Below are 8,234 nucleotides of genomic sequence, written 5' to 3'. Positions count from 1 at the left end.
TGGTTTTGATTTGTATTTCCCTGATGGCAAGTGATGCAGAGCATTTTCTCATATGCATGTTGGCCATGTCTATGTCTTCCTCTGTGAGATTTCTGTTCATGTCTTTTGCCCATTTCATGATTGGATTGTTTGTTTCTTTGGTGTTGAGTTTAAGAAGTTCTTTATAGATCTTGGAAACTAGCCCTTTATCTGATATGTCATTTGCAAATATCTTCTCCCATTCTGTAGGTTGTCTTTGAGTTTTGTTGACTGTATCCTTTGCTGTGCAAAAGCTTCTTATCTTGATGAAGTCCCAACAGTTCATTTTTGCTTTTGTTTCTTTTGCCTTCGTGGATGTATCTTGCAAGAAGTTACTATGGCCGAGTTCAAAAAGGGTGTTGCCTGTGTTCTTCTCTAGGATTTTGATGGAATCTTGTCTCACATTTAGATCTTTCATCCATTTTGAGTTTAGTTATCTCATATAATTTCTCTCAGTTTTGTTTGTTGGATATTTCCTTCTAATTTCATTAAGCTTGTACACTTTTGACGAGAATACTAGAGAACTGAATCTGTGTTCTTTTCAATGTAACATAACAAAGACCCATGATATTGATTTGTCCCACTAAGAGTGATGTCAGCTTTTATCATATGGCTTAGGTGGTGTGGCTAAGTTTCTCCACTTTAAAACTAATAAGTAGTTTTTTATTGACTGATATGTGTAAGTAATTAAGTTACTAAAAATAAGTCTTAATAAATATGCATGTCACTTATCAATTAGTAAGTAATCATTGTTTTGTGGGACATTATTTTGAGACTCTGTGTAAACCTCTGTCTCCTCATTTATACTTTAATTTTAGGATTCCTAGATGATCTTGCCTGAATAACCTATTACAAACAGTGATTCTCAGTGGCAGGGCAAGATGGCAGAAAAATAGGGTCCCCAAGTCACCTGTCCCCACCATTAACCTAGATAATTTTCAAATCATCCTGAATCCCTATAAACTCGGCCTGTGATTTAAAGAGAGAACAGTTGGAATGCTACAGAGAGAAGAGTTTGTACTTCTAACAAGCCACTCTGCACTAAGCAAAATGACTAGAAAGAAGAACTCACCACAAAAGAAAGAATCAGAAACAGTACTCCCTGCCACAGAGTTACAGAATTTGGATTACAATTCAACATCAGAAAGCCAATTCAGAAGCACGATTATAAAGCTACTGGTGGCTCTGGAAAAAAACACTGAGGATTCAAGAGACTTCATGACTGCAGAATTTAGATCCACTCAGGCCAAAATTAAAAATCAATTAAATGAGATGCAATCCAAACTGGAAATCCTAACTATGAGGGTTAATGAGGTAGAAGAAAGAGTGAGTGGCATAGAAGACAGGTTGATGGCAAGGAAGGAAGCTGAGGAAAAAAGAAAAACAATTAAAAGACCATGAAGAAAGGCTAAGCCAAATAAATGGTAGCCTCAAAAGAAAAATCTACATTTAATTGGGGTTCCAGAGGGCGCCGAAAGGGATGGAGGACCAGAAAGCATATTTGAACAAATCACAGCTGAGAACTTCCCTAATTTGGGGAGGGAAACAGGCATTCAGATCCAGGAGATAGAGAGACTCCCCCCAAAATCAATAAAAAACCCCAAATCAATTCAACACCTCAACATCTAATAGTGAAATTTGCAAATTCCAAAGATAAAGAGAAAATCCTTAAAGCACCAAGAGACAAGAGATTCCTAACTAATATGGAGAGAAGTATTAGGTTAACAGCAGATCTCTCCACAGAGACCTGGCAGGCCAGAAAGGGCTGGCAGGATATATTCAGGGTCCGAAATGAGAAGAACATCCAGTCAAGAATACTTTATCCAGCAAGGCTCTCATTCAGAATAGAACGAGATAAACAGCTTCCAAGATAGGCAGAAACTGAAAGAATATGTGACCACCAAACCAGCTCTTCAAGAAATATTAAGGGGGACTCTGTAGAAGAAAGAGGATGCCCAAAGAAATAATCCACAAAAACAGGGACTGAATAGGTATTACAATGACACTAAATTCATATCTTTCAATACTAACTCTGAACGTGAATGTCCTAACTGATCCCATCAAAAGGCGCAGGGTTTCAGACTGAATGGAAAAGCAAGACCCATCTATTTGCTGTCTACAGAGACTCATTTGAGACCTAAGGACACCTATAGCTTGAAAATGAAAGGTTGGAGAACCATTTATTCAAATGGTCCTCAAAAGAAAGCAGGGGTAGCCATCCTCATATCAGAGATATTAAAGTTTATCCCAAAGATGTAGTAGGAGATGAAGAGGGACACAATATCATATTTAAAGGATCTATCCAACAAGAGGACCTAACAATCATGAATATTTATGCCCCAAATGTGGGAGCTGCCAAGTACATCAATCAATTTCCAAAGTAAAGACATACTTAGATAATAATACACTAATACTGGGAGACTTAAACATGGCAATTTCTGCAAATGACAGATATTCTAAGCACATCTCCAAAGAAACAAGAGCTTTAAATGATACACTGCACCAGATGGATTTAACAGATATTTATAGAACTTTACATCCAAACAAACTGAATGCACATTCTTCTCAAGTGCACATGGAACTTTCTCCAGAATAGACCACATACTAGGTCATAAATCAGGTCTTAACTGATACCAAAAGATTGGGATTGTCCCTTGCATATTTTCAGACCATAATGCTTTAAAACTTGAACTCAATCACCAGAAGAAATTTGGAAGAATTTCAAACACATGGAGGTTAAAGACCATCCTGCTAAAAGATGAATGGGTCCAACAGGAAATTAGAGAAGAATTTAAAAGATTCATGGAAACTAATGAGAATGACCATACAACCACTCAAAATCTTTGGGATACAACGGTTCTAAGAGGTAAATACATCGCAATACAAGCATCCCTCAAAAAATTGGAAAAAACTCAAATACACAAGTTAACCTTGCACCTAAAGAAACTGGAGAAAAAACAGCAAATAAAACCTACACCCAGCAGAAGAAGAGAGTTAATAAAGACTTGAGCAGAAATTAAAAATAAATAAATAAAAAATAAATAAAAAAAAATAAAAAAAAAGACTTGAGCAGAACTCAATGAAATAGAGACCAGAAGAACTATAGAACAGGTCAACAAAACCAGGAGTTGGTTCTTGGAAAGAATTAATAAGATAGATAAACCATAGCCAGCCTTACTACAAACCAAAGAGAAAACACTCAAATTAATAAAATCATGAATAAAAAAGCAGAGATTACCACCAACACCAAGGAAATACAAATGATTTTAAAAACATATTAGGAGCAGCTATAGGCCATAAATTAGGAAATCTAGAGGAAATGGACACATTTCTGGAAAACCACAAACTACCAAAATTGGAACAGGAAGAAATAGAAAAGCTGAACAGGCCAAAAACCAGGGAGGAAATTGAAGCAGTCATCAAAAACCTCCCAAAACACAAAAGTCCAGGGCCAGATGGCTTCCCAGGAGAATTCTATCAAACATTTAAAGAAGGAACAATAGCTATTCTACTAAAGCTGTTCTGAAAGATAGAAAGGGAATACTTCCAAACTCATTTTATGAGGCCAGCATCACCTTAATTCCAAAACCAGACAAAAATCCCACCAAAAAGGAGAATTATAGACCCATATCCCTGATGAACACAGATGCAAAAATTCTCAACAAGATAGTAGCCAATAGGATCCAACAGTACATTAAGAAGATTATTCACCATGATCAAGTGGGATTTATCTCTGGGATGCAAGGCTGGTTCAACACTTGTAAAGCAATCAACGTGATAGATCATAACAACCAGAGAAAAAATAAGAACCATATGAACCTCTCAATAGATGCAGAGAAAGCATTTGATAAAATACAGCATCCATTCCTGATCAAAACTCTTCAGAGTGTGGGGATAGAGGGAACATTCCTCAATATCTTAAAAGCCATCTACGAAAAGTCCACAGCAAATATCATTCTCAATGGGAAAACACTGGGACCTTTTCCCCTAAGATCAGGAACACGACAGGGATGTCCACTGTCACCACTGCTATTCAACAGAGTACTAGAAGTCCTAGCCTCAGCAATCAGACAACAGAAAGAAATAAATGGCATTCAAATTGGCAAAGAAGAAGTCAAACTCTCCCTCTTCACAGATGACATGATACTGTACGCAGAAAACCCAAAAGACTCCACCCTAAGATGGCTAGAATTCATACAGCAATTTGGCAGTGTGGCAGGATACAAAAATCAATGCCCAGAAGTCAGTGGCATTTCTATACACTAACAATGAGACTCAAGAAAGAGAAATTAAGGAGTCAATACCATTTACAATTGCACCCAAAAGCATAAGATACCTAGGAATAAAGCTAACCAAAGAGGTAAAGGATCTATACCCTAAACTTCTGAAAGAAATTGAGGAAGACACAAAGAGATGGAAAAATATTCCATGCTCATGGATTGCAAGAATTAATATTGTGAAAATGCCAATGCTACCCAGGGCATTGTACACATTTAATGCAATCCCTATCAAAATACCATGGACTTCCTTCAGCGAGTTGGAACAAATCATCTTGAGATTTGTATGGAATCAGAAAAGACCCCAAATAACCAGGGGAATTTTAAAAAAGAAAACCATAGTTGGGGGCATCACAATGCCAGATTTCAGGTTGTACCACAAAGCTGTGGTCAACAAGACAGTGTGCTACTGGCAGAAAAACAGACACATAGATCAATGGAACTGAATAGAGAATCCAGAAGTGGACCCCCAACTCTATGGTCAACTACTATCAACAAAGCAGGAAAGACTATTCACTGGAAAAAAGGACAGTCTCTTCAATAAATGGTGCTGGGAAAATTGGACAGCCACGTTCAGAAGAATGAAACTGCACCATTCCCTTACACGATAAACTAAGATAAACTCAAAATGGATGAAAGATCTACATATGAGAGAAGAATTCATCAAAACCCTAGAGGAGAAGACAGGCAACACCCTTGTTGAACTTGGCCACGGCAACTTATTGCAAGATACATCTATGAAGGCAAGAAAAACAAACGCAAAAATGAATTATTGGCACTTTATCAAAATAAAAAGCTTCTGCACAGGAAGAGAAACAGTCAACAAAAGTAAAAGACAACCTACCAAATGGGAGGAGATATTTGCAAATGACCTATCATATAAAGGGCTGGTATCTAAGATCTATAAAGAACTTATTAAACTCAAAAGCAAAGAAACAAACAATCCAATCATGAAATGGGCAAAAGACATGAACAGAAATCTCACAGAGGAAGACATAGACATGGCCAACACGCACATAAGAAAATGCTCTGCATCACTGGCCATCAGGGAAATACAAATCAAAACCACAATGAGATATCACCTCACACCAGTGAGAATGGGGAAAATTAACAAGACAGGAAACAACAAATCTTGGAGAGGATGTGGAGAAAGGGGAACCCTCTTATACTGTTGGTGGGAATGTGAACTGGTGCAGCCACTCTGGAAAACTGTGTGGAGGTTCCTCAAAGAATTAAAAATAGATCTGCCCTATGACCCACCAATTGCACTGCTGGGGATTTACCCCAAAGATACAGATGCAGTGAAACGCTGGTACACCTGCACCCCAATTTTTATAGCCACAATATCCACAATAGCCAAACTGTGGAAGGAGCCTCGGTGTCCATCAAAAGACGAATGGATAAACAAGGTTTGGTCTATGTATACAATGGAATATTACCAGCCATTAGAAACAAAAAATACCCACCATTTTCTTCGATGTGGATGGAACTGGAGGGTATCATGCTGAGTGAAATAAGTCATTTGGAAAAGGACAAACATTATATGGTCTCATTCATTTGGTGAATATAAAAATTAGTGAAAGGTAATATAGGGAAAGGAGAGAAAATGAGTGAAAATATTAGTGAGGGTGACATAACATGAGAGACACCTAACTCTGGGAAATGAACAAGGGGTAGTGGAAAGGGAGGTGGCCAGGGGGTTGAGGTGACTGGGTGATGGGCACTGAGGGGGGCACTTGGTGGGATGAGCACTGGGTGTTATGCTATATATTGGCAAATTGAACTCCAATTAAAAGATAACAATAATAAAAGAAAACCAGTTCAGTAAAACCTTCCAATTTGACAGACAGTCCACATCTATAACACTGTTCTCCCTCATTATGCCACTGCCAGGAGATTATTACGTCCCTTTTTCCAATGGTTCCCAAACTTTGGCATGTATCAGTGTCACTTGGAGAGTTTGTTAAAGCAGAGATTTGGGGCCCCATCCCAAGGGTTTCTGATACTGTAGGTGGTGGCCCCAAAATGCATTTATAACAAGTTACTACATCATGTACTGCTACTGCTTTGGATTGCATCTCATTCAATTGATTTTTAATTTCTGCCTGATTAGATCTAAATTCTGCAGTCATGAAGTCTCTTGAGTCCTTTATGCTTTTTTCTAGAGCCACCAGTAGCTTTATTTTTTTTTTTTAAATTTTTTTCACCAGTAGCTTTATATTAGTGCTTCTGAATTTGGTTTCTTTTTTTTAGGATTTTATTTATTTATTCATGAGAAAGAGAGAGAGAGAGAGAGAGGCAGAGACACAGGCAGAGGGAGAAGCAGGCTCCATGCAAAGAGCCCAACATAGGACTCGATCCCGGGACCCCAGGATCACACCCTGGGCCGAAGGCAGGCACTAAACCGCTGAGCCACCCAGGGATCCCCTGAATTAGCTTTCTGACACTGAACTGTAATCCAAATTTTGTAACTCTGTGGGAGAGAGGACTGTTTCTGATTCTTTCTTTTTAGGTGAGGTTTTCCTTCTAGTCATTTTGCTCAGTGCAGAGTGGCCAAAAACAAGTTGGGAAAAGGAGAAAAAGAGAGGAGAGAATGAAGGATAGAAAAGAGAAAAGAAAAAAGAAAAAAGGAAGAAGAAAAAGAGAAAGAAAAAGAAAGAAAGGGAAAAAAGGGTGGGGAAAGCAAACAGAAACCTAAAAGCAAAACAAAACAAAACAAAACAAAACAAAACAAACCACGGGGGAGTATCTTCTGATTCTGTGTACTTTAAGTCCCTTGACTTCCCCTGGAACTTGTCCGTCCAGCTGGTCTTCTGGGGCAGAGGCCTGTTGTGCTGATTTTCAGGTGTTAGCACTTGGGGGAGCTGCTCAGCCCCTGCCTGGTGCAGGGCTCAGTGGGGGTTGTTTACCCCGTGAGGCCCCAGGAGGAACAACCGCAGTGCCGGGGCCAGCCCTGGAGCCCTGGAGTCAGCCCCCGCAGGAACTCCGGGGCTCTCGGTCTGCAGGGCCTGGAGGCTCAGGGGCGGGGCCGCTGATCTGCTCAGCTCGGGGCAGGAGCGTCCTCGCTGTCCTGGGCCCTCCCGGCCTCTGCCTGTCCCGGGGGAGGCCGGATCCTGGGCTGTGTCCCGGCGCCCTGTGCTCCGGGGCCTGCGCTGTTGGATTCGCGCTCCCGCCCCCAGCCCCCTCTGCGGAGCCGCCCCCGAGCCCCTCCGAGCTGCTCCGGGTCCCGCCGTGCGCGCTGCAGCCCTTAGGGAGCTTGGCCCATCTCACGGGGCGCAGGTGTCTGTTAGTGCCCCCGGGAGCCCAAGGGCATCCCCGCCCTCCTGGGTCCTGCTCCACCTCCCTGCGAGCCCCTTTCCCCCGGGAAGGTTGGTGCAGCTCCTGCTCCTCTGGGTCGGGGCTCTCCTGTCCTGGGGACACTCGCCCCGACCTCAGCCCGGCTCCTCGTGGGGCCCCTCCCCCTTGGAGGCCTTTTGTTTCTTTATTTCTTTTTCCCTCATCTTCCTACCTTGATAGAAGCCGAACTCTTCTCACTATAGCATTCCAGCTGTTCTCTCTTTAAATCTCAGGCCGAATTCGTAGATTTTCAGGATGAGTTGAAGGTTATCTAGGTAATTTGGTGGGGACAGGTGACTTGGGGACCCTACTCTTCCGCCATCTTGCCCCTCCCTCCTGCTAATGCTTTGGGAAACACTTTGAGACCCAATGAAGTATTTCACTCCATTGATATCATTCCACTTCTCTTCAGTAAGTGTGAGTTCGTCTTCCATGAAGATCATTAGTGAGGCAAATAAAGCTGAGGAAATAATATATCCAGGAACAAAGTGGAGTATAAGCAAATCAATACAGTGTGGGAATAGTAGGCTCAAGTGAGGGGCTTATTAAAATTGAACTGTTTGTAGGAACCAGCAGTAGAAAGAATAAAGACACAGCGGTAAC

The sequence above is a fragment of the Canis aureus genome, chromosome 29 (assembly GCF_053574225.1).
Source record: "Canis aureus isolate CA01 chromosome 29, VMU_Caureus_v.1.0, whole genome shotgun sequence".
Lineage (NCBI taxonomy): Eukaryota > Metazoa > Chordata > Mammalia > Carnivora > Canidae > Canis > Canis aureus.
Note: the sequence above shows the minus strand (reverse complement) of the source record.